This window comes from Equus caballus, chromosome 1 (assembly GCF_041296265.1).
Source record: "Equus caballus isolate H_3958 breed thoroughbred chromosome 1, TB-T2T, whole genome shotgun sequence".
Lineage (NCBI taxonomy): Eukaryota > Metazoa > Chordata > Mammalia > Perissodactyla > Equidae > Equus > Equus caballus.
The window spans coordinates 181,738,577-181,765,447 of NC_091684.1; the positions used below are offsets into that span (position 1 = coordinate 181,738,577).

Consider the following 26,871-nt stretch of genomic DNA (forward strand, 5'->3'; position numbering starts at 1 on the left):
TCTTTGTTTCTTGTTATCTTTTTTGGCTTGAAATCTATTTTGTCTAAGTATAGCTGCACCTGCTTTCTTTTGGTTGCCATTGGCTTGGAGTATGATCTTCCATTCCTTCACTTTGAGCCTATATTTATCTTCAGAGCTGAGACGGGTCTCTTGGGGGAAGCATATTGTTGGGTCTTGGTTTTTAATCTATCTAGCCACTCTGTGTCTTTTGATTGGTGAATTCAATCCATTTGCATTTGCAGTGATTATTGATATATGAGAGCTTAATTCTGCCATTTTATCTTTTGTTTTCTAGTTGTTCTATATTTCCATTGTTTCTTTTTCTTTGTATTTCTGCCTGTCATTTCAGTTTGGTGGTCTTCTGTGATGTGTTTCTCAGTTTTCTCTTCTTTTATTTTTTGTGACTCTGCTTTGAATTTTGGTTTTGTGGTTACCATGAGGTTTGTATAAAAGATCTCATAGATGAGATAGTCCTTTTTCTGCTAATAGCATCTTATCTCCATTTGCCTATGTAGGTTCCATTCTTTTTCTCTTCCCCTTGTGTGTTTTTGTTGTCAAAAATTATCCCTTTTTGTAGTATGAGTTTGTTACCAAATTGAAGTGGTTATAGTTATTTTTAATGCTTTCTTTCCCTTTAGCCTTTATGTTATAATTAAGTGTTTACTAACCGGTTCTGGTATAGAGTTGCAATTTTCTGATTCTATCTGTCTATTTATCACTTTGCTGAAAGCTTTGTAGACCTTTGCCTCTTTGTTTCAGGTAGGCGAGCTCTTTCAAGATTTCCTGTAAGGTAGGTCTAGTGGCGATGAACTCCCTCAGTTTTGTTGGTCTGGAAAAGCCTTTATTTCTCCTTCATATTTGAAAGATAACTTTGCTGGATAGAGTATTTTTGGCTGACAGTTTTTATCTTTCAACATTTTGAATATATCATTGCACTTTTTTCTGGACTGTAGAGTTCTGGCTGAGAAATCGGCTGATAGCCTAATTGGGGTTCCTTTGAAGGTTATTGTTTTCTTCTCTCTGACCACCTTTAATATTCTTTCTTTGTTATTGACTTTTGACAGTTTCAATATAATGTGCCTTGGAGAAATTCTTTATGCATTGAGATAATTAGGTGTTCTATTAGCTTCATGTACTTGTATATCCAGTTTCTTCCCCAGGTTTGGAAAGTTCTCAGCTATTATTTCTTTAAATAAACTCTGCTCTCTTCTTCTCTTCTCTTTCTTGGATACCCATTATCCTTATGTTGCTTTTGGTAATTGAGTCAGTTATTTCTTGTAGAACCTCTCCATTTTATAAAAAATCTTAGTTCTCTCTCCTCTTCCACCTGAATTGTTTCTAGATTTCTATCTTTGAGCTTGCTAGTTCTCTCTTCCATATGGTCTACTCTATTTCTAATGCTTTCTACTTTTTATTCTCATCTCATTTATTGTGCTCTTCAGCTCCAGAATTTCTGTTTGCTTCTTTTTTGGAATTTCAATCTCTTTGTTGAAGTATTCCTTCTGTTCATTAATTTTATCCCTGAGCTCAGGTCTGCACCCGGGATCCAAACCCATGAACCCAGGTCACCAAAGTGGAGAGCGCAGAACTTTAACCACTCAGCCACAGGGCCAGCCCCCTGTCATTTTCTTTTTGTGATTTTTGTGTTGCTGTAGTTTTTCATGGTGCTCAATAAGTTGTTCCTCTGCCAGGGCATTTGTAAGAGCAAACATCTTTCTTATTCATGTAAGGCTTTGTATACTTTGATTCTGAACTGCTTCTGATTATATTTGAAAGCCTGCACTTTCCACCCTCCACTGCCTCTGCCAGAGGTGTGGTCAGTGCCCTCAGTGTGCTGCTTGTGCCTCTGAGATTGCTGGTGCCTTGCTACTTATGATGTTGCTGGATTTTCAGGTGTCACCACTGAGGTCACCAGGCTGGCGAGCACATCTGCTGCTTCCACAGCCACCTGAGTTGCAAGTTCCCACTCTGCAGTGGGGAGAGGGGGAGAGTGAGGGGAGAGCAGGGGTCACAGGCCCCTCTGCCACATCTGGGTTTGTTGGCTCTGTAGGTGCCACTGCTATAGCGGCAGAGGCTGAAGTTGCAGCCACTGCTGTAGCTGGGGCAGACTGGGTCATGGGCTCTGTTGTCACTATTACCTGGCTCTCCACAGCCTTGAAGGCTTCTGCTGCACAAGCTGCCTGCACTGCTGCCTCTGGGTTTCCTGGGGGTGCTGGCATCACTGTTGCCAAGGGCACAGGATTCACATGTGTCACTACCACTGCTGGGTGGGCCAGGGTCATAGGTGACACCACCATTGCCACAGAAGGAGGGTTACCTGGGTCACAAGCACTGACAGGGTTTCTGAAGCCTCTGGTCTTAGACACCAGTGCAGTTCCTAGAACCTCAGGTAACAGGCACTGCCTCCACTGCCAGTGGCCCTGGATCCCATATGCAGTCCCCGCTGCTGGAAAGGCTGGTGTTGGAGGCACCACCACTGGGGGAGAAGGAGGGGGCTGGATCACAGACACTGCAGTGGTTCTTAGAGCCTCAAATCATGGGCACCACCCACCACTGCTGGGAGAAGGAAAAGGGCTGAGTCACAAGTGCTGCTGTGGTTCCTGCAGCCTCTGGTCTCAGGCGCAGCACAATTCCTGGAACCCCGGGGGTACCAGAGTCTTGGATGCAGCCCTACTGCTGAGAGGGCCAGGATCAAAGGCACTGCAACTGAGGGAGTGGGAGGAGGCTGGGTCACATGTATTGTTGCAGTTCCTGGAGCCTGTGGTCACCAGCCCACACCAGTTTCTGGCATCTCCAGGAGTCTGGGCTGCCTGGCTTCCTGGGGCCTCTGTTCATGGGCATTACTGCAGCTCCTGGGGCCTCTGGTCACAGGAACAGCCACAGTTCCTGGAGCCTCTGGTCTCGGGAGCTGCTGCCACTGCCTCCTTGGTTCCACCACCTCCAGGATGTCCAGTTCACCTACCTTTAGATGTATAGATGTATGGATCTCTCAGGCGTTCTGGTGTGCTATGCAGAGAATCCTTTGTTGGTCTGTAGATGTCCTACTGGTTGTAACTTAGAGGGGAGAGACAAAGGGAACAACTCATTCTGCTATGATGCTGATGTCACTCAAAAATCAGATTTTTAAAGAATACTGACAAAATGAAAAAATCAATTTACACTGTATTTGTAATGTAATATGTGTATGCAATCATAGAAAAAAGCACAGAAGGATACATCCTCCCAAAAATAACATGGCTGTGGTGGTACCCTAAACTGACCTCCATTGGGTCATACCCGTCTATGATCCCCTATCTTTGAGTGCAGACAGAACTGATGACTTGCTTCTAACCAATAGAATATGGCAGTGGTGCTGGATGCAATGTCACTCTCCTGATTATATTACATTATTTAAGACTCCATTTTAGCAGACTGGAGAGAGAAAGATTATCCTGCTGGCTTTGAAAATTCAAGCTGCCATGTGGCAAGAACTGTGGGCAGCTTTTAGGAACTATAGGCAGTCTCTAGGGCTTGAAGGAAGCCTCTAGCCAACAGTCAGTAAGAAGACAGGGCCCTCAGTCATAGAGCTGCAGAGAAGTGCTTTCTGCCAACAACCTGATAGAGCCTGGAAGCAGATTTTTCCCTAGATGAGCTTTCAGATGAGAACACAGCCCAGTTAGTACCTTGACTGCAGCCTGGTGAGACCCTGAAGCAGAGAACCCAACTATGGTGTGCCAGGACTTCCAAACCACAGAAACTGTGAGATAATAAATGTGTGTTGTTGTTTTAAGCTGCTACACTTGTGATAATTTATTATGTAGCATAGAAAACTAATACAGTGACTATCTCTAGAAAGTTGCTTTTTTTATTATAAATTTTCCTTTCTTATTTGTACTTTGCTAAATTTTCTAAAACGTTATAATAAGAATTTCATTGCTTTTAAAATCAAAAGATGTTATTTTCAACAAATCATCTGGAAGCAAAAAATAAGTATGCTCTGCAATTTTTTAACTGAATTTGGCAAAAGAACATTTTTTAAAGTGTACAATGAAAATATAGCACCAAGATTACCCCAGATTTCTATTTTTTAAATGATCTTAACAGAATATTTTATTTAAATCATGTTAACATAGACCGTTTCTGAAATTTTAAGCTTTCTATATTTAATAATGCCTGCTGGGAGAAAAAAAAGAAATCATACTTTTAAATTTCACTTTCCAATTTTGATCATGATTTAAAATGGAAAAAGTTATGTTGATTGTGGCTAAATGTTCTCATTTTTGTAGGCCATTATGCACTTTAAATTCTCTGTTGGCATTTTAATTTCATTTTACAAAATAAATCCCAACTGACAACAGAATAAAGCAAATTCTAAGTCAACTAAGCAAAAAAGTGTCACTGCAAACAGAAAGAACTTTGCAAACTGTAGCAACATTTCATATGGCTCCTGAACCTAAATTTCCAAAGTTTTAACATGGAAAAAAAAAAAGTGTGTGTGTGTGTTGGGGGTGAGTATTGACAAATGAAACCATCCCCACAACTTACTGTCTACAACGTGACGTTACTATGCAACTGTGTGCATTAACATAAATTTACTATTGTAGGAAGCTCTTGACCAAGAAGATGAAAATTGCAGTAACTAAGCTTATTTCAGGAACTCCAAAATTCCATTTATCTGTCCACTAGACTGTTCAATTACCGTCATTAGAATAAACACCTCCTTCTCAAGACAATGGACAGCTCAATTAAGCTCCTCAAATGACTGTTTACTCTTCGAGATTTGTTTTTGAAACCCCTACCTTGCTGTATTTACTAATTTGAAACTAGTACATCATGAATTTTGCCCAATCCTAGTCAAGCATTAAAAATCTATCTTAAATCAAACCAGTAAAACTTCATAAATATGCCACTGTTACTCTCTCCTCTCAGAGATGTTGCTAAGAATCTGTCAAGGTAATGATGTCTCAAATTGCAGTAAGTAATAAATTGGCTTTGCTTGATCAACAGGCTAATTTGATGGTATTTCAGGGAGCCGGTATTCAACAGTCCTGGAGGTTCCATCAAGACACAGTAGACATCTGCTCTCCACAGTGACTTAACCCTCCACAAGGAAACAGCGCTCCTCAAAGGCTCCTTGAGCCTCTTCCTCTAAAGTCTCCATGACAAGAGTGTTGCTCTAAGTCCGCATTGGGTTTAAGCTTCAATTGTTTTTAATTTCCCCAAATGGTGAGTTGATTTTGACCCTTTGGAATATGAAATCCTTTTTAGGAATTCTCTGATTATCGCATAAGACTTGCGAAACTTTTCTCCTTAGTAGAAATCTGACTAATTACGAACAATAATTACTATTTATCTTTGTCTGTCCTTATCCTTTTTTTGCTGTGCATCTGTGAGAGAAAGTTCATATGGAAAAGAAAGGGCATAGGTCCGTGATAAGACTATTCACTGAGCCAACGTGGGAGTGGAACATGTCAGAAGATTTGTTTTCCTCAGATAATTATCTTTTGGACAAACTCTGCTCTTGGTCAACTATCAAAACATCATGTGAACTTTCTTCAGTCTTGAATTGTCCCTGAGATTCTAGTTCTGGGAAAATATTCCTTTCAAAACCTTTCCGTTCACTGGAAACCATATACAAGTTGAGTTTTCAGTTGGTGTAAAGGAAAATCTCAGCTTTTCCCACCTTTTTGTGTAGAGAAAAAAACAGTTCTTCCCTACTGAGTGTTTCTTTCCTATGTGTCTTCTTTACTAGCCACACAGAACACTTCACTTCTTTTTATTTTATTTATTTATTTATTTATTTTGAGGAAGATTAGCCCTGAGCTAACATCTGCCACCAATCCTCCTCTTCTTGCTGAGGAAGCCTGGCCCTGAGCTAACATCCGTGCCCATCTTCCTCTACTTTGTATGCAGGACGCCTACCACAGCATGACGTGCCAAGTGGTTCCAGGGGTCTGCCCCCGGGATCTGAACCAGTGAACCCCGGGCCGCCAAAGCGGACTGTGCGCACTTAACCGCTGAGCCACTGGGCCGGCCCAACACTTCACTTCTGATACTTTGGGTCACCAAATGTGTGGAGGTTTTTCCCTACACCAAGCAATTCTCTGCAACACCAGCTGGATATCCTACAGTTTAACTCGATTCTGACACTGTCTACCCAGAGATAGCATCAGATCCCACAGATCAAAGGTTCACTTCCATAAGGCGACCCCCAACACACACTTCAGACACCAGTCTCAAGACCAGGTTATCACCTGTGCTTCTGACCAACTGGCTATATATTGGAGGTTCTAAAGACCCCCTGGGTTTAGTTAATTTCCTAGAGTGGCTCACAAAATCCAGGGAAACACTTAAGTTTACCAGTTTATTAAAGGATATGAAAAAGGATACAGATGAACAGCCAGATGAAGAGGTAGAAATGGTGAGGTCTGGGAGGGTCCCAAGTGCAGGAGCTTCTGTCTCCATGGAGTTGGGGTGTGTCACCCTCCTGGTGTGGATGTGTTCACCAACCTGAAAGCTCTCTGAACCCCATACTTGCAGTCTAATGAGAAATTTTCACGTATTGAGGTATATGGGTATATCAAACCTGATTTGGCCTGAACTAAAGCCTGACTTATGACCTGTCAAACATGCGTTGTACATCTGCTTTAACCATTAAAGATAGGGATGCATTAAACATTACCTCAAAGAAAAAGAATGCACACTTTGAAGATAAGAATGCATACTTCCTTTCTTAGAACGCCAGTATCAGTACTCCTGAAGGTAAATTTCCTTTCCCAGACATCAAGGTCATGTTCACCTGCTAATCTGTAACTAAATGTCTCTTTGAAATGTTGATGAATCTGTATCGTGGGCATACTTGATGTATTTTCTTTGTTCTAAAAATGTATAAAACTATGCTGAAAACCACAGTTCTCCAAAATGCTTTCTTCCTTTGTGGAGGCTGCCTTCCTGGGCTAGTAGTCCTCAGCTTGACTCAAGTAAAACCTACCTTGGGCCAGCCCCAGTAGCCTAGTGGTTAAGTCCAACATGCTCTGCTTCGGCAGCGTGGGTTCAGTTCCCAGGCATGGGTCTACATCACTCTGTTAGTGGCCATGCTGTGCTGGTGGCCTAAAAATTGAGAAAAATTGTCATAGATGTGAGCTCAGGGCGAATCTCCCTCAGCAAAACAAACAAATAAGCAGAAAAACTCACTTTACTTCTCTTATGTATAGAATGGTTATTGGTTATTTGCTTCAGCAGGATTTTATGGAGGCTTCATGACGTAGACATGACTGATCACTAACTCTATTTTCAGCCCTTCTCCCTTCTCAAGAGAATGAGGGGCAGGGCTGAGAATATCAAGCTTCTACTCATGGTTTTGTCTTTCTGGTGGCCAGCCCTCATCCAGGAGCCATCCAGAAGCCCTCCCAAAGTCTCCTCATTAAAACAAAAGACACTCCTATCACCCAGGAAGTTACAAGGGTTTCAGGAACTCTGTGTTAGGAACAGAGGTCAAAGACCAATATTAGAAGAGCAAGAAATGCTCCTAGTCTTCTTATCTCTTAGGAAATTACAAGGGTTTCAGGAGCTCTGTACCAGAAACTGGGGGAAAAGACCAATACATATTTTCTGTTATCGCACAGTTGGAAATGCCCTGTGCATTAGACTGGGGATCTAATTCACAAAGTACATAAGAGCAATTTTGGCTGTTCCAAGATTCTCATGGATTTGTCTCAATCTAAATATCTGTCCTCACCTACTCCGGGTTGGACTCTTCTTTCACACATGTATTTATGTCTCATCTCAAATTCTCCTACTTATTTTTCCAAGTAATATCATTTCACCAATATAGAATTTACAGTGGCCACTCTGGTGAGCTTTAGATATGAACAAAATTGTTCATTTGAAGGGCATCACAGAACAAAAGGAACAAAATACCAAAGTGCCAATGGTCTGCATGTTTTTATTGGCATGTGGAAGTGTGCCAAGGGAGCTCAAATTCCAAAATTGCTTTATTAAGAGATTCCTCAGCCAAGGCAAAAGAAAAATTTGAAAAACTTAAAACTAGCTCTCTTCAAGACACCCAAAGTCTCAACCTGAAGCGAATGACTTTTAACCTACTGTAGTTCCCCACCCTATGCTCCTGCATATCAGTCTGTCTCTATCTTCCCTTCCTTTCTGGCCAGCCAGCAACACCCAAAGCTCAGTTATCTCTTAAAATTAAACTTCCTTCAGAACAGGAAAGCCCCTCATGGTTGATTATATGTTTTGGTACCATTTGAAATTCAGAACCATTGTCGAAGACTTCCCAAAGCTAGACAAGATGGAGAGAAATTTGCAGAGGAATTTAGTGTAATTTCAGGAACGTAAACAGATAGGATTGAGAGATTCTGTTTAAATTCTTTTTGTCTCCCACTTCCTGTATATCTTTGGGGGGAAAAAAAAGAAAGCCTTGTTCACATCTGTCTGAAAAGAAAAGACTCTAGAATCTGATAAATAAATGAAAAGAAATAGGATATATGAAGAAGCCATTTGGTTTAAAACTAATTTGGCCTGACCTTGTTTTTCCAAAAGGGCCTGATGTGGCCTGTTGAACATGCATTGTACACCTGCTTTAAATACTTACTATATCCCAAAGACAAGAATGGTGCCTTTAAAGATAGGGATGTGGCTTCCCCCATATCACCATTTCTTTTCAGATAGGCGTCTCTCCCTAAACTAAGGATTAATTACTGACCTGCTGTGCTCACCTTGTGACCACTTACCTGTGACCACCCACTTGCTGTGTTGACCGATCTGCTGTGCCAGCAAAGCAATCTCATGACTGTTGTAAAAGGGACACTCCTATCGTATGTAATGTATGTTCTTTGTTCCAAGATGGTATATAACCACTCTGTACACCCCATCTCTTTGGTGTCCTTCCTTCCTTAGGAAAGGAAAGCCCGAGCTAGTCCTGAGATCTGGCTCATAATAAACTCACCCCAATTTTGATTTATGGATTGATTATGGATTATTTGCATGGACAAATCTAAACTATTATTGTTTACCATGTTTTCTATATTGAAAGCATATAGCTTTTATAAGAAAGGAAAACTTTGTTTTTAGAAGAGAATCAGGATTTCTTCTCCTCCGTTGGAAAAGAGAGAGACCATTTAGTTGTAACAGTCCATTGATCACAGATTTTGTCTAAACCTGCTGCTACTACGAATCAATGCTAAGTGAGCAAGAGGTAATGTGTCCCCCATGCCCATGTTTGATTTCTACAATTACATTCATCCAAACCAATATTCACACATTGCGATACACTGATGTAAGGAAACCTTTGCCTTTTTGTTTTATGTTTTGAATTGAACTCTCAGTGTGTGCTCCACTCTGAATAAATGATCCATTGCAAAACCACACAACACCTTTATACATAACTTCCTTTAAAGTGTGATTTGAAATGATTGTAATTGTTATCAGTGGAAAATGCCGGTAGGATTGCCCAAGGAAAGTCTAGAGAGATATGTAACAAATAAATCAGGAGTCTTGTGTAGGAAAAACAGTAGGTCTAATGATGCTAAAATTTAATACACATAAAAACCTGACTCTATTCAGGACTCTTTCTTTAAAAACATTCTGATTCCCATACAAATAATTTGGATGATGGTAAACAAAGCAACATTGAACTCCTAATCTTCTCTTTCCACCCTCCAATCTGGGCCTCTTTCAGGGTTCCCTACTTTAGTGACTGACATCACCGTCTGTGACTCCTCCTTCCACCCCCATATCCAATCCATCCCCAAGTCCTGTGGGTTTGCCTCCTGGATAGCTCTCAAATCTGTCCATCACTGTCTGCCTCCACTGCCTTCATTCTACACCAAGCTGTTAGCGTCTCTGGCCTGGAATATTGCAATAATCTTCTTGTCTCCTGAGTTGTCCCCTTCAACCCATTCTCCAAACTGCAACCAGAGAGGATTTTTGCTAATTCAAATCTGATATGACACATCTTCCCATATCTTGCTGTCAAAAAATAAAAAGATATTTATGCTAAAAAATTAAAAGCTAAATATTTCTTTGCTAGACAAGGAAACACCTACAAGTAAAGACATCAACTGGGGGGAGGGAGGGTGCAGGGGGATGTGGAATCGGGGGTACTGGAAAGGAAGAGCTCACGGTGTTCACACTAATTAAGCTTTGAGAACTGACACTCTTGTTTGGATAAAATGAGTCTATAAGGTCTTTACATATTGGTTAAAACAAGTGAGTCCCGGTCATTGTTCATTAAGCAGGAAAGAGTCTTCAGTTAGACCCAATAAGTGTCTGATATCCTAGGAGGGGGTCCCTCAAGCTCATGATCCTTTATCAGCTTCACCCAATTCAAACAGCGGTGATGAAACACAACAGTCGGGTTTAATATATGCCATGCAAGTATTGCTATTTGAGGAAAATTTTCCTTTGATGTTATTCCTTCATTCCCACTCCCAATATTGCAGGCTTCCCATTATTCTATGATCTGATCCATTTTAATACTCCAGCCCAACCATGGTCCTCTTTAAGCCCCGCCCAGATGGGCCCCAGTCTTCTCCTCTCATCAAATACCTTGTACTCCCTCTTACTGCACTGATAAATACTGCTCCCATCATCCCGCTACCCCTTTAGCTTAGTTAAATTGGTGTTCTGCAGATCTCGGCTCAACTGGTATTTCCTTCCAGAAGTTTTCCCTGGCTCTCCAGTGCCGGTAAGATTCTTTCATTATACACCTGCCAACAAAAGTTTTCTTTGTTATTCAGGACGTTTATCTCAGTTTACTTGATTCATAGGTTTAGTTAATTAATATCTGTCTCCTCTCGTTGACTAAAAGCTACCTGAAAACATAGACTGTATTTCCTTTTGTTCACCATAGACCCACTAGCATCTTCTCATATGCCAAACAGAATTGGTGCTCAAAAAATTGGTGCTTATTATTTCTTGAATGAATGAATTGATGGAGGGGTGATTGAAGCTCTCTTCACCAATTGGAGTTTGGGACTATAAACTAACAGAATTAAGGGAAATTTTACGAAAGTCTTAGCTCATTCTGTTTTTCATAATTATTTCCTAAAATGAACTGAGAAGTACTGTGTTACATCATTTCCCAGTAATGGGAGTTAAACTAATACGGATCCCACGTTTAAACAAAAATCCAAGATTCTCACCATTAGCATTAGTACAGTGCTGATCTACTTATTCTGTTTTACTTTTTGTGAACTGTGCTATATTGTGAAACCTAAAAATCAATGCTGAAAAACTAAATTATATGCCTACATTTATGGAAATTATATAATTGTTCACATGGTGGATTATTACAGAATATTACCACTTCATTAGTTACAATAAACTTCTTTTCCAAAGACTTATATAAAACACACATGGAATTACTTCATTTTTAGTTTTTCCCCCCACAGTATAAATCATTTTTCTCTGCCTAAGATGTCACTATCTCTCCAGCAGGTTAATCCCAGGAGGTTTAGCAACTGCAATTACTACATTTAAATTTTCCACATATCTGTCAAGACTTAAAAGAATTCTGTGGTGTCAGTTTAAATATAAATATATATAATTCCAGTTAATCATCACTTAAGGCAGTTTTGAAAACCACATTACTTACTGCTGCAAATGTCAGTGTTATATTGTATATGTTGTGCAGTTTGCAACTCTCTCTGTTGATTTATTGGTTAAGAAAATGTCCATACTGATTCTGCCAGGCATAAGTGTTCGCTTATACAGAAAATGCTTAGTTTCTCACTCAGGTAAACGTGTCAAGATCATTTCATCTAATCGTTGAAGAGAAAAGAACACCAGAAATATCACTTTGTGCTTTACGTAGAGCTCAAAGTGAGGTTGGAAATCTCATATAAATAGAGTATTTCAAGAAAATGCTAGCAAAACATATTACAAGCTTTTCATTTGTTTCCTCTGCATCTAAAGGAAACCTTTATATTTACCAGTGACCATACTAACGGTCAATAGCTTTCATTCTTCTTTTACCTTTTAATGTAAGTACAGATTTTGTGCATTTTGTAATTTCATCTTATACACAGCTTCAACAACCCTGCAATGAAAATCAAGCATTTTGATGGTATAGTAACTGCTGCTACATAATTTTACACGGGGATGGGTCATAGGGTTGTGATATTTACCTTTAAGTTAGATTTGTTCGTGTGTCTGTATTTATTTATCCTTCTTGAATAACCCTTACAGTGAAGATAAAAGTGTAATTATTTTTACAACAATGAAAGATTCAGGGTGCCAGAACCTAATATCCTAGTGCCCAGCAACCATAACTAGCATCAGTGAATAGCACTTCGAGGCTTTTAATCTCCATGACAACCTACCTTGCGTTCTCCCATAAACTACCACTTTGCACGCATACAAACATGTTCTTTATGCACACGGTCTACGTTAATAAATATCACCTGCACTGAACACCAAAAAAAACTTCCTTTTAAACAACTCTGAGTTTTCCCTATAAAACTAATTAATTGAACTGAGAAAGAGCTTAATTTATATCTTTACATCTATAGCACACCTACGCAATAAGCCACCAAAAGACTTTCGGAAATAGATGTTGAAACTGATACCTTCTTCACGTGAAACGCCGCGGAGACACTCCCCCGAAACCCTCTTGGCTGTTCCATCGGTAACACTTTCTTGTGGTGAGTGGATAATGTCACTCTAGACCAGCCGTTGCTGATGTTCAACCGGGGGAGAAATACGCTGCTACAGGCTTGGGATTTCTGTTTATTCTCTCACTTGTTAAAGACAATTCTCTAATTTTTAGGTAAGACTGACAGGTTTGTTGATGTTCTGGTGCTCGACATCAACTTTGGGACACAACTTTTGTTCATTTTGCGCTTTATTAGTCTTTTCATGATCAAGAAGAGATCAGGAAGAACTGGAAGAGAGAACCTGAAACCCCCCCACGTTACTTAAAGGTGCAGGGGGGGAGATAAAGGAGTATCGAAAGGGAGATCTGAGAGTCTCTGTTGATTTGGTTTATCTGCATCTCATTTTGTGACAGGAGCAGAGCTAGTTTATTGCACAGAACCTTACTTTTTTTTTAAGTTGTCAGTCTAAGGTGGCTTCTGTATAGACCAGAAGAGCATCAAAAAGGAAAGATCTTGGAAATTAGAGAAGCTGATACTCACAATGTGCAGGCCATTGAAAGTTCTGACCAAGATAGATCACAATTTACTTTTCAGATGGTGCTTTGCTTTCTAACAAAAATTGTTTCTTCTGTCGTGTCTCTGGTTCCTTTTTTTTGTTTTGTTTTACTTTTTTTTTCTTTTTTTTTTTTTTTTTGAGGAAGATTAGCCCTCAGCTAACGACTGCCAATCCTCCTCTTTTTGCTGAGGAAGACTGGCCCTGAGCTAACATGCGTGCCCATCTTCCTCTACTTTATATGTGGGACGCCCACCACAGCATGGCTTTTGCCAAGCAGTGCCACCTCTGCACCTGGGATGCAAACTAGCAAACCCCAGGCCGCAAAGAAGCAGAACGTGTGAACTTAACTGCTGTGCCACCAGGCAGGCCCCTGTGGTTCCTTTTTAAAATAGTTTCTTTACTCTCTTGCCTAAGTACTCAGCAGACTAAGATGATGTTAATTACTGTACAGATCACATAAAACTTTTGGTAGATTTGAAAAACATATTTTGGACATAGTAAGCCCACTCTAAAAAAAAAAAACTAAAAAAATACAGTATAGTCTTAGCCTCCCTAGACTAAAATAATGTGGAAGCAAAGCCTACCCGTGACTCCTTCTGTCTAGATAATTTCAAATAGGTTGTGCTCATCACAGCCACAAGACACGCATTTTGCCTTTGCAGTAGTTCCCTCCTTATCCACAGTTTTGCTTTCTCTGGTTTCAGTTACCCTTAGTCAACTTTGGTCCAAAAATATTGACTGGAAAATTCCAGAAATAAACAATTTGTAAGTTTTAAATTGCACACTGTTCTGAGTAGGACGATGGGATCTCATGCCATCCCACCCAGGGTGTGACCCTGCTTTTGTCCAGCAGATCCACACTGTACACGCTACCCACCCATCAGTCACTCAGTAGCCATCTCAGTCATCAGATCGACTGTCACGATGTCGCAGTGCTTGTTTTCAAGTCACCCTTACTGTACTTAATCATGACCCCCAAAGTGCAAGAGAAGTGATGCTGGCAATTCAGATATGCCAAAGGGAAGTGGTAAAGTGCTTCCTTTAAGTGAAAAGGTGAAAGTTCTCAATTTAATAGGAAAAGAAAAGAAGACGTGCTGAGGTTGCTAAGGTCTACGGTAACTTTCCTTACAGTATATTATTATAATTGTTCTATGTTATTATTACTTATTGTTGTTAATCTCTTACTGTGCCTAATTCATAAATTAAACTTTATCGTAGGTATGTACGTATAGGAAAAAACAGTATATATAGGTTTTGGTACTATCTCGGGGGGTTTGGAACATATTCCCCTTGGATAAAGAGGGACTACCGTACCTGCTCAGGAAGGTGTGTCTATTTTGCTATCTTCTCTATCACAATGGCACTATTTTCAAGATCCTGAGGTTAGCTCTACTCATTATGTCAAAGAACCAGTACAGAATCAGAAAAGCAATTATACAGATACTCTAACAAACTCTAACAAACATCTTGTTAAAATAAGTCGATTCATTGTTTGCTTTGAATTTTACAAAACAACCAATTTCAGAAACATTTTTTATTATACGGTATAACTGGATGGTTTTTCCTAAATTGATTGGTTATTTAGCGTATAAAAATACTTTCAAGGGGCCAGCTCAGTGGCGTAAAGGTTAAGTTCTGGCGTTCTACTTCCACAGCCTGGGGTTTGCCTGTTCGGATCCTGGGCATGGATTTACACACCACTCATCAAGCCATGCTGTGGCAGCATCCTGCATACAAAACAGAGGCAGACTGGCATAGATCTTAGCTCAGCAACAGTCTTCCTCAAGCAAAAAGAGGAAGATTGGCAACAGATGTTAGCTCAGGGCCAATCTTTCTCATACACACAAAAAACACTTTCAAGTATAGGAATTATTACATGACAATGGTAGACAACCAGGCGAACTTTTTTCAGGGTTCTGAGAGCTTAGGCAAATAGGCATCCTTTATAACATGTCCTGTATCTAGTGTTGTTGGAATTTGTGTACATCTCTAAGAATGGCAGCTTTTTTGTTTACATGACAGTTTCTCCAACTAGTGTTTGACCTCCTTGAAGTCAGCACTGTGCGTCTCCCTAATGTTCTCTAATTTCCAAAACAGTGAGCACCACATAAAAAATACCTCACAAATGTCTGTTTAATCTAACCAACTTAAATTTCAAGTAAAATCACTTTCAAGCACAACATTCTAATCATTAGGTTCTAGCACATTTCTTGCTTGGTATTGGGTTAGAAGTCTTCTCCATTTAGAAGATTTAAAATTGGTCCACTTAAGCAATTTCCAATTGCTTTGATTAGTACATTAAAGCTGAGTATCAACATTTCTATTTTTGTGTCTTTAAATATTGCTGTGAATAGTAATAATGCATCCACACCAGTAGTCTTTTTTCCTGACACTACCGTGGTGAGAAAAGCACTACAGTAAGACCCAGTAACTCTGATTGGGACAAAAATAGCATTTCTCCCACTATTTTTAAGTGAATATAATTCTTACAAAGATGCATCCACCAAAATAGCTTTTTATAGGCACAGAAGTCTAACGGAAACCATGAAAATACCATGTAATTCCCCTTCTGCTTTCAGGAAAAATAAAACCAAAACCCAAAAAAGCAGAGTTCTACTATCTGAAAAGTCATCAAAGAAGTAGCCTTTAGGTGATTAATTTTGTCACACATTCTAGTGGTTCACAACGCTTATATATAACCCAAATTGCAAATACAGCTAAAATGCAAACAACTTTTCTGGTTTAACGCTCAGTAAAGCTAGTAAGATTTCTTATGTAAGGAATAAAATAATTCTCAGGCTTTTTGAGGCTTTGTTTACCGAGAGCTAAAGAGTTGAGAGCTGCAATTCCTCTTCTCAGCCCAGAATTCGCTACCCAACCAACCAGCAGTTTAATGTCTCCATTTCCGATTACCAGTGAGCCATTTATCAAGGTCGCTTGTGGTTGGGTTTTACCAAAATGAGTGCTGTATAAAGGCAGGCTGCCCCAACTCTTGTGTTTCTGCTTGTGTTTCTAGTTGTTGGATATAGAGCCAACTGACTACTCTTTCATCTCATCTAGAGATACTGGTTGCCTGTGGTGGCCTGGTAAGCAGACTCTAAAACTAAAGCCCTGATTTCTGATGTTGCCAGTTTTCATGGTATAAATGCTCCCACCATGGCTGATTTCAAGTCACCAACATGAGATCCCTGAACAGGAAGTTGGGAAGAAAGTCACGTAATCTGATGCAATAAGAACCCGTTCCAGCACCCCACACCTGGCTGGTGACTATGTTTTAGGCATTATTTTCTGATTATGAAGGTAATTATCATATAAAATTGGAAATGATTAATAGTAAAAAGAAGTGAAGAAAATAGCCTAGAATTCTAAAAGCCAGAGATAGTCATTGTTAATATGATATATGGTACTAGTGCCTCCCACAAGTAACCCTTATGTGGAATTCTAGAATATCTGGGTCTATTTCAATATATCTTTCTGGAAACCATAGAAATTTCAATGTATATTCATACTGGAGTCACTCCTAATGGTAATATCAGGGGAAAAAAGGATTTGGAACTCAAAAGGAAAATTAAAGAAATTGGCTAAGAATTAGTAGAGGTTTCAGCCATGAATTCTTAGATAGCTGAAGCTGGAGGAACGTAAACTCAGAAATTACAACTGTCCTCCTGCATCAGTTAGCTCAAGGGAACTGGGGATGGAGGAGGAGCTGAAGCATGTGCTTTGGCAAGATATCATTAAGCCAAACATTGGATAACTTTGTACATTAAGGAGGAGCTTTGAAAAATATGAGCCCAGCTAGGCTGAGTCAATTAAATAATGATCGCCCAAAGATTTTTCCATCTCAAACATCCAAATAACTACCCATCTCTGGTACCAAAAACATGACTCTAGAAGTGGGAGCTGACGATTCTGAGTCATACTATCACAAAGGCATTCAGCACAGAAAAATGTAATGCTTTTTATTATGCATGTTATCTGCAACATAGCAGAACAAATTCACAAGTATTTTGTGAAAGAATGTAGAAGGAAGGAGATCTTAAAGAGTAAGGATGGTAATAACAATATTACAAATTCAAGATATGTAAAATGGCATTGATAGTCTCCATAGAGAGAGAGAGAGAGTACTGTTTTTATTTTTTTTCAATGAACTTCAAAAACATTTACAAAGCATTCTTTTTTTGGGCGGGGGGGGGGGGTGGGGGTGGGGGGGCGGCCCTGGAAGATTAGCCCTGAGCTAACTGCTGCCAATCCTCCTCTTTTTGCTGAGGAAGCCTGGCCCTGAGCTAACATCCGTGCCCATCTTCCTCTATTTTATATGTGGGACGCCTACCACAGCATGGTGTGCCAAGCACTGCCATGTCCGCACCCAGGATCCAAACTGATGAACCCCAGGCCACCAAAGCGAAACGTGCAAACTTAACCGCTGCACCACTGAGCCAGCCCCTACAAAGGATTCTATAGTCACTTATACTTGAGTTTCACTATCCATAGCTCTAAACTATAGAGATTTTCAAAAACTTAATTTTTTTAATTTTTATAATTGAACATTGCTTTTACATGTTTGCCTTAAAATATACTCTTTCTCTTCACTGATATGCTTTTATTAGTGAAATGATTCATTCATTGTATAGCATATTTCTACGTTTACATAGCCTGATCCTAGCCCACTTTTGTAAATAAACATTTTTGTTCAAGTAAACATGCAGATAGAGAAGAGTACACAAATCATAAGGATCCAATTCCATAAATTACCACAAAATAAACACATCCATATAAACAGTAGCCAGATCAAGAAATAAGAATTTTATTCAGCATTTTAAAGGTCCCCTTGTGCTTTCATCCAGCCACTGTTCCCACTCTCCTTCTCAAAGATAATCACCTTGCTGACAACAAATATCATAAATTAGTCTTGCTTTTTTGAACTTTATATAAATGAAACCATTCAATGTGCATTTTTTTATGTGACTGGCTTTTCATTCAACATTTTTTGTGAGGGGCATCCATACTGTTGCACATAACAGCATTTTCATTGCTGTATAGTATTCCATTGAACACCATTTCTATCACTATTTTTATCCAATATACATTTTATGTTTATTAATAGTCTGGGATATATTTTTTTCATCCTTCCCTTGCAATTTATTTGTCTCTTTTTTTTTAAGTATATCTCTTGAAGACAGCATATAATTGGATCTTGCTTTTTTTTAACCAGTCTGATAATCTCTGCTTTTTAATCAAAATATTTAGCTCAATAATGATATTTAATGGTAGACATAAATCCAATCATATTTAGCATAATTATTTATATGTTTGGATTTAGATCTACCACTTTGCTATTTCTTTTCCAGCTATAATTCTTTATTTGTAGTGGTTGATCTCGAAATACATGCCTTTAACTTATTATATTCTATTTACAGTCAGTATTATACTATTTCATGTAAAATATGGGACTCTTGCAACAGGATGCTTCTAGTTACCCCTCATCTTTTGTGCTATTGATTTTATAAAAAAACAGCAATACAGAAAATAATATTAGAATTTTTGCTTTTATTAACATCTTTTTAAAAAAGAAAAAATGTATAGCCTTTTGTATTTACTCAAATATTTATCATTTCTAATGCTTTTCATCTGTTCAAGTGCATACAAGTTACAACTTTGTCATTTCCCTTCACCCTAAAGAACTTCCTTTAACATTTCTTATAGTGCAGTCTTGTGGTATCTAATGTTCTCAGTTTTCATCTTCAAATGTCTTTATTTCACCTTCACTTTTTTTTACTCTTTTTTTTTTAAAGATTGGCACCTGAGCATACTAACATCTGTTGCCAATCTTTCTGTTTTCCTTCTTCACCCCGAAGGCCCCCAGTACAGAGTTGTATATTCTAGTTCTAGGTTCTTCAGGTTGTGCTCTGTGGACACCAGCTCAGCATGGCCGGATGAGCAGTGCTAGGTCCACACCCAAGATCCAAACCCGTGAAATCCTGGGCAGTGGAAGCAGAGCACGTGAACTTAACCACTCGATCTCGGGGCTGGCCCCTATTTCACCTTCATTTTTGATGGATAGTTTCTCTAGTTTTTATAATTCTTGGCTGAGTTTTTTTTCTTCTTCTTCTTCATTCAGTGCCTTTAAGATGTTATTCCATTGTCAACTGACCTCAATTGTTACAGATCAGAAGACGGTAGAATAAGAAGGCTTATTATTGTTTCCCTGTATATGATATATTGTTTTTCTTTGGCTGCATTCAAGATTGTCTCTTTACCTTTGGATTTTATCAGCTTGACTATGATATGCCTTGGTTTGATTTTCTTTGTAGTGATTCTTTTTGGGGTTTGTCGTTTATTGGATCTGCAAGTTTGTGTTTTTCTACATTTTGTAAGTTTTCAACCATTATGTCTTCCAAGTGGGGTTTTTTTCTGCCTCATTTTCTCTCCTCACCTTCTGGAGCTTCGATTACACATGTATTAGAACTCTTGATATTGTCCCCCTTGTCTCTGAGACTCTATTCGTTTTCCTTTTATCTTTTTTCCCCTGTCCTTCAAATTAATAACTTCTATAGCTCAAGTCTCAAGTTCATCTACTCTTTTTTCTGCCATCTCTAATCTGCTTTTAATATCATCCAGTGAATTTTTCATTTTAGTTCATGTATGTTTCAGTTTTATAATTTTTATTTAGTTTTTTTTATTTCTATTTCTCCGCTAAAATTTCCCACTTGTTAATTCATTATATTTTCCTTTAAATTTGAATGTATTTATAATAGCAGCTTTAAAATCTTTATTTTTAATTGCAGTATCTGAATCATTATGAGACTAGAGTTTAATAACTCTTTTTCTCCTGACTATAGATCACATTTTCCAGTATCTTTACCTATCTAGTGTTTTTTTGTCATATACTGGACATTATGAAAGCTATATTGTAAAGACTCTAGATTCAGCTATATTTCTCTGAAGAGTATTGATTTTTGTTCTGACAGGTAGTTAACTTGGCTAGACTTAAAATCCAAACCGTGTCTCCCCTATAGTGGGCAGCAGCTGGACTCTCAGCCCAAGTCTTTCATCTTCCAGCTGCTGCTTTTCCAACAGGCCCTCTGAGGTCTCTCTGGAGCATGTACACTTCAGCAGTCAATCAAGGGTTTGGATGGAATTTATACACAGATTCCGAGATTCACTCTCTCTGCAGTTCCTTCTCTTTCAGGATTTTCCCCCTGAATTTTCAAGCTTCTCTACCAGCCTAGAACTCTCTCTTCTTTTACTTCAAGTCAGTAAGATTGCAAATTCCTGTTACCCAGAGCCTGGTGCAGATTGGGATGAACCCTCAGGCAAAAAAATGCGTACTCACAAATATGACTGGTTGAAGTTCTATCTTTTAAGGGCAGACTCCCTCCAGTATCTGAGTGCTTTGCTGTTCTCCAGTACATTTTTTTTTCTTAAAAGATTGGCACCTGAGCTAACAACTGTTGCCAATCTTTTTTTTCCTAATCTCCCAAATCCCCCTGGTACATAGTTGTATCTCTTAGTTGCAAGTCCTTCTAGTTGTGGCATGTGGAACGCTGCCTCAACGTGGCCTAATGAGCGGTGCCATGTTCGCACCCAGGATCTGAATCTGCAAAACCCTGGGCCACTGCAGCAGAGCACATGAACCTAACCACTCAGCCACGGGGCCGGCCCGTCCAGTACTTTCAAATAGTTGGAGGAGTTTAAATATATTTTGTTCATATACATTACAATTGTTGTCTGCCAGAAGACCATGCTAGCTAAATTACTTGGCCATTTCTAAAAACCTAAATCAAATATATGCTTTCGTATTGTTTTTTTTCAATTGATATTGTATTATCTGGCTTTTTGCATGGATATTTACTGTGTGATATGCTTTATATGTTCTGATAGGTGGACTCATTACATCTGTTGATCATCTGGATTCAGAGCCTTTAATTTGACCTTCACATAAGAAACGTGAAGACTCCCGAATCCTAACATTCTTATGTGCAGTCGCTCCAGTCTGTAAAACCTGGTGAAGCATTATTAGAAGACAAAAAATCGGTCAAGCTATGCTACAAAGCCAAATTGAGTCCTTTAATGAATTCAACTTTTAACAATATAATTTAGTTTAAATAATAGTATATTTATAGTCACAATCAATTTAAAAAACATTTTCTCGTTTTTCTCCTTTAAAATATTTTGTTTCATTCCTGTGATAAAAAGAATTGATTTTTGTTCTTCTACTACGTAAATTTGTGGAGAAGTGTGGTGTTTTTCTGTTTTGCTTTTACAGCCCTCAGCAAATTTTGGCATAAGAGCAGTCAGTGGTGTTTCACAGTCTCTGTGGCAAATAGTTCACTTTTCCACAGGTCACACGAAAGTTTATTCAAGGAAGATTCAGCTTAACTTGATTCATTCATTTATTCAGCAAATGTTTCCTAAGAGCTTATTATATGTAAGGCACTGTGTGAGGTCCAAGGGATGCTAGAATAAATAAGACACCATCCGGATCCTCCAAAGGCCCATAACCTATTAGGAAAGATAGAGAAGTAACTAAAAAGGACAACAAATTAAAACGAGTGCTACTGGTGATACGTATAAAAAGAAATGATCATTCACAGGAAGGATTTAACTCTGCTTAGAGGGATCTAGAAAGTCTACTTAAGGACCAACAGTTGTGCATGAACTTGAAAGATGACTGTGTTTGCCAGAAGCAAGAACTTGAGGAAGAGCGTTGCAGATCCAGGGCATTGCGCGTACTTTATCATGACAGAATACAGTAAGCAAGAGAAGAAACGGCAGAAGATGATACTAGAAAAGTAGGCAGGAGCCAAAAAATTAGCGGCCTTGTGAGTTATACTTGTTATACAAGTGTCTGAATGTTAGTCTGTGAATTATGGGAAGTTGGTGCAAGATTTTAACCAAGAGTAACGATCAGGTTTGAGTTTTTGAAACATCACTCTGGCTGCAGAGTGAAGAATGGATTATATCAGAGTTGGCAAACTTTGTCTATAAAGGACCAGATAGTAAATATTTGGGGCTTTGCGGGCCATGCAATCTCTGTCACAACTTGTGAGCTCTGCTGTTATAACACGAAAACGTCCATAGACAAGAGGTAGTGAATAGGCATGGCTGTGCTCCAATAAAACTTTATTTTCAAAAAGCAGGCAACAGGCTGGATTTGGCCCATGAGTTCTATAGTTAACCAACCCCTGGGTTAGATGATTTGTCCCAAAGCAACAAGATGAGTTAGGAAGTGATTGGAATAATTCAAGTAAGTGATAATGAGAGTTTGAATTGGAGCAGTGGACGTGAAATTGCAGAGGAGACAATTTCAGAAACATTAAGAAGGTAGAAACAGCAGGAGTTGGTGACCAATTGGATTCTGTGACTGAGAGGCAGAAATTTGGGAGGATCCAAAGTTTACAGTTTACGTAACTGGAGAGATCATGTTGCCACCAGTAAAAATGGAAAATATAGAGGATCAGGAGGTCAGTGACGCAAAGATTTCACCAGGTCATGAATTGCAATTTTTTTTTTCAATTGTTGCAACACGTTAAGTATTTTTAATCACAAAGTATGTACATTTTTAATAGAAAATTGTACTTTTTCACTTACTCTGTAAAATAGGTTTGTTATGGGAAATTAAATCTGCTCACTTAAGTTCTAAATGAACTAACTCACCAGTCCTGTATTACTTAGGTTCCCTTGATAAACAGAAAACTTTAGGCTCTCTTAGTCTAGCTTTTTTCTTGCAGACTGCTTGTAATAAACAATACTTCTAGCAGTTTCAAATCTACTAAACACAGTGTGAAAACACTTTGTCCCTTGTTTAAACAGAATGCTGAGTTGATGGACCATAAATCTCACCCAATCTAATTCCTAAGTTCCTATATCACACACTTGATCTCTAACACTTTAGTATGAATGAGTATCAGATCATATGAGAGGGGAGCACGTATGGTGTAAAAACACAGAGGATGAAACTCAGAAAGAAATAAAGCCCCAGAAAATTAACCATTACGCTGTGTATCTTACTAATAGTGATGGTAATTTACGGAAGTCTGTTGTCAGGAACTATTTATAAAACCAGTTGGTATTTTATCCATCCTCTCTTCTTCTCTTGGCTTTCTTTTTCCTGTCCTTCGCTAATTCCTTTCTTTTCTTTTCTCTCCTCTGCCTTATCTGTCTTCTCCTTTTCAAATTTCACTATCCCTACTTTCATCTTTCCCTCACCTTCTTTATTTCTAGTCCAATTTTTAGCTCCCCTTTTTCATCCAAATATATGTTGTTGTGAACCATCATAATTGTTTCAAGTTAACTTTCATCAACCAAGAATTTCCTTTTAAATTGGAGAAAGACAGAGAGAGAGAATTGTTTTCTGTGTTTTTAACCTAAAGCATGCTAGATCGATATAATGGGAACACACAAAAGAATGCTAGTTTAACTCATTTTATGAGCAGTAGCTCAGGGATAGATCCAGGTTTTGTGGTGCCTAACGCTAAATAGTACAAAATTAAGTATGGAAGAAGATATTTATTTTTAACAAGAGCAATCAAAACAAATAGAAAATTTTTAAAATCTTACAAATGCCGTATGTACTTCAAATACCAGAAAAATAATGTAATATTTTTGTGAATTAACTACCTGACACACCTCTATGACACTTTTCCCCCACGTCTCTTGGCTTCATGTTCTTTGAGTCCTTCTTCATAAGGCAATGGTTTTACAGTGTTCTCTAGAAAGAATAGTAGCACTGCTACAAGTTTGTGCCCTATAAACAGGAACATGAAATAAGTCCTATTTCATTCAATTCCTATTACTAAAGAAAAAATGAGAGGAATGTTTGTAGTTGTCTCTGCTCTATTATCAAATATATTCCTGACAGGAGAAAAATTCCATTTTGGTTAGAGTCAGAGAGAAGCAAATCCTGCACTTTTCCATATGTTAGTCCTAGTGGATACATTTCCAGCGTATTTCTTCTCCACTACCCACATGTCACTGGTGGGTAGCCGCCATGGCAATCCCAAGCAGAAGAGGAACACTGCAGGCTTAGAGAAAGGACATTGAAGGACTCTGAACAGAGCCTGCTCATCTAACATTTCAAAGAAAATTGATAGCAAGACATTGTCCTGCCCCGATGTTTCACTGAGAATAGTTTTTATCAGGAGCAACGCTCCACTGAGAATCTAGTAACCTTCTCACAAAGCAAACCATTTTCATTCTAAGCAAGGTTTTATTTTTTCAATGGTGTTTTGATGTCAGCAAAATTATGGAAAAACAATTAGTCCCCAGGAATTCCAGGTAACAGGTTTGCCTATTTGCTGCCTTTCCTTTGAAAAGCCTGCTATCAGGTACCAATTAGCAATTGGTGCACACCAAACTCTAAGTGACTGAGAAAAGCATTTCTCAAACTGTCTTACTTGGGACACTAGTTTCTGGCAACGTTAATAGGTGTTATAGGAAATGCTGCATACTCTCTCTTCTGTGACAGTCAAAAAGACATATTTGTGGGCCGGCCCTGAGGCCCAGTGGTTTCAGTTCGCTTACTCTGCTTCTGCGGCCCAGGGTTTTGCTGGTTCAGATCCTGGGCGCGGACCTGGCACCACTCATCAGGTCCTGCTGAGGCAGCATCCCACATAGCACAACTAAAAGGACCTACAACTAGAATATATGACTATGTACTGGGGGCTTTGGGGAGAAAGAAAAAAAAAAGAATAAGATTGGCAACAGATGCTAGCTCAGGTGCCAATCTTTAAAACAAAAAAAAGACATATTTGTATGTTAAAGGCTGTGAATTTTGCATAAATAAACCTATTTCACACTATTTAACCAAGTGTTCCCAAATTTATATAACTTTGGAATCCTCTGTGGGGGAGGGGTGAGGGGATGGTTTTTGCTGGGGGTTTTTTTCAGTGGAACTGCTATAGAACTAGCAGTGTTCCATGGACCATGGTTTGGAAAATGACCTCTCCCAAGGAAATTAAAACCAAAGCTAGGGGCTGACCCCATGGCTGAGTGGTTAAGTTCTCACGCTCCACTTCGGCAGCCCAGGGTTTCGCCAGTTCAGATCCTGGGTGTGGACATGGCCCCACTCATCAAGCCACGCTGAGGCGGCATCCCACATGCCACAACTAGAAGGACCCACAACTGAAAATATACAGCTACGTACAGGGGACTTTGGGAAAAAAGGAAAAAAATAAAATCTTTAAAAAAAAAAACAAAACACACCAAGGCTAACAAACAAAACTCTCGAGGCCTGCAATTTTAGGCATATAGAGACAGAGGTCTCCTCAAAGCTGCCCAAATCATATCAGGTAGGCAGTCCTTTGTCATCCCGCCGTATAAAGATCCTGACCAAGCCTATTGCCGTGTCATTAATGCTGAAAGGGTATGTCCCATAATTCTGCCCACCTGATTTCCCAGGCCCCAGAAATGCCTGTTTCCACGTGGCACAGTAAAGCTAAAGCAGGGGCGCATTTTGAGCCACAGGCAAAATATCCTAAGTTCAAGTACTTATTGAATTTTACTTGCCAGTTTTCATGGCATGTGTGATATTTTTAGCTGACTAGCAATAGTCATTAAATCCAAGAATTGTACACATCTTATATGAGAAACACACTAGTATATCAACAAACACTCTCTCCTTGACCAGACTTTAGTCAGCCTCCTTGAACCCTCCTCTCAACTAGGCCTTGAACTTTGGACTTCCCTGTCTATCTTTATATCACCCAATTTTAGCAATAACCCATTGTCAGTTTAGCTAGAATCCCCACCCTCAATATCTGATCACCCTCAATATCTAATCAAATTCCTCATCTCCGACCCTCTCCCAGGTGATGTCTGATCACCCTGGCCTCCCTTCAGCAAGAATCCTGTCAAGTTGGTTTACCCAGAATCCTCCCTTCCCCTTGATAATTCCTCTTAGTAATTTTCCATCCACTGACCCCTACCCTGCTCCTATAAATCCCACTTGCCCATGCTGTATTGAGAATTGAGCCAGGTTCTATAGAGAGGTCTCCTTTCCCGTATTGCAATAGTTCCTGAATAAAGTCTTGTTTTCACTGCTTTAAATACTGTCCAGCTCTGGTTTTTGTTTAACAATATGCAAGCTTACGGTCGTTAATTTGCAGCAGAAAGTAATGAACACGTGCATCATCTTAGGGAGGCCTTACTGAAAGTGCCTGAGTATACTGAAAAATTAGACTGACAGCTTTGAAACTCAAAGTCCTCTATTTATCTGTAAAGCATAGATATGCTTGCCACCAGCAATGCTATACTTCCCTTCTGAGCAAACCTCTGTCTGCCCCTCTAGAGAGTGAGAAGAGGGGTCAGATTCCAGGTCCCTGCAATTCTTGGCTCCTCTGCTCAGACTGCCAATTAGAGCATTTTGTGATACGGACATCTGTCCACTGGACTGAGACCAGCTCATTTCACAAAGCAGTTGTCAAGTGGTAGCCACTTTCTGTGACAACTTGTGTTGGATTCAAACCCATGCCCTTGGAGGTTCCATGGCTTCTTCTCCTATCACTAAATCCTTTAAATGCCCAGAACTTAGGCATATTAATTTTCAAAGCTAACTAATTATAAAATCAAAAATTATGGAAATTTTACTGATACTTGCATTTATTGTAGAAAAATGATCCCCCAGGCACATTTTTATTCTTGGAAATCTTGGCATTTTTCAAGTCATTTTGAAAGAAATTTATATATTTAACATTGTTTCACTGAGTGCTTTTTGAGCACCTACTT

The 26,871-nt window shown here is 39.1% G+C and overlaps 2 long non-coding RNA genes across 3 annotated transcripts; one reads left to right on the top strand and one right to left on the bottom strand.

Annotated features, from left to right (window-relative positions):
• Nucleotides 1-3,839: 3,839 nt before the first annotated feature.
• Nucleotides 3,840-12,624, bottom strand: LOC138925147 (uncharacterized). Its single transcript, XR_011440969.1, has 4 exons — nucleotides 12,564-12,624; nucleotides 10,543-10,703; nucleotides 6,971-7,089; nucleotides 3,840-6,520 (listed from the first exon to the last, which is right to left on the bottom strand). It is a non-coding gene; the product is annotated as an uncharacterized lncRNA (long non-coding RNA).
• Nucleotides 12,292-21,371, top strand: LOC138925146 (uncharacterized). 2 transcript variants are annotated; one of them, XR_011440965.1, is made up of 2 exons: nucleotides 12,292-12,638; nucleotides 21,028-21,371. It is a non-coding gene; the product is annotated as an uncharacterized lncRNA (long non-coding RNA). The 2 variants fall into 2 exon arrangements; XR_011440966.1 differs by having other exon boundaries at nucleotides 12,362-12,763.
• Nucleotides 21,372-26,871: the final 5,500 nt, after the last annotated feature.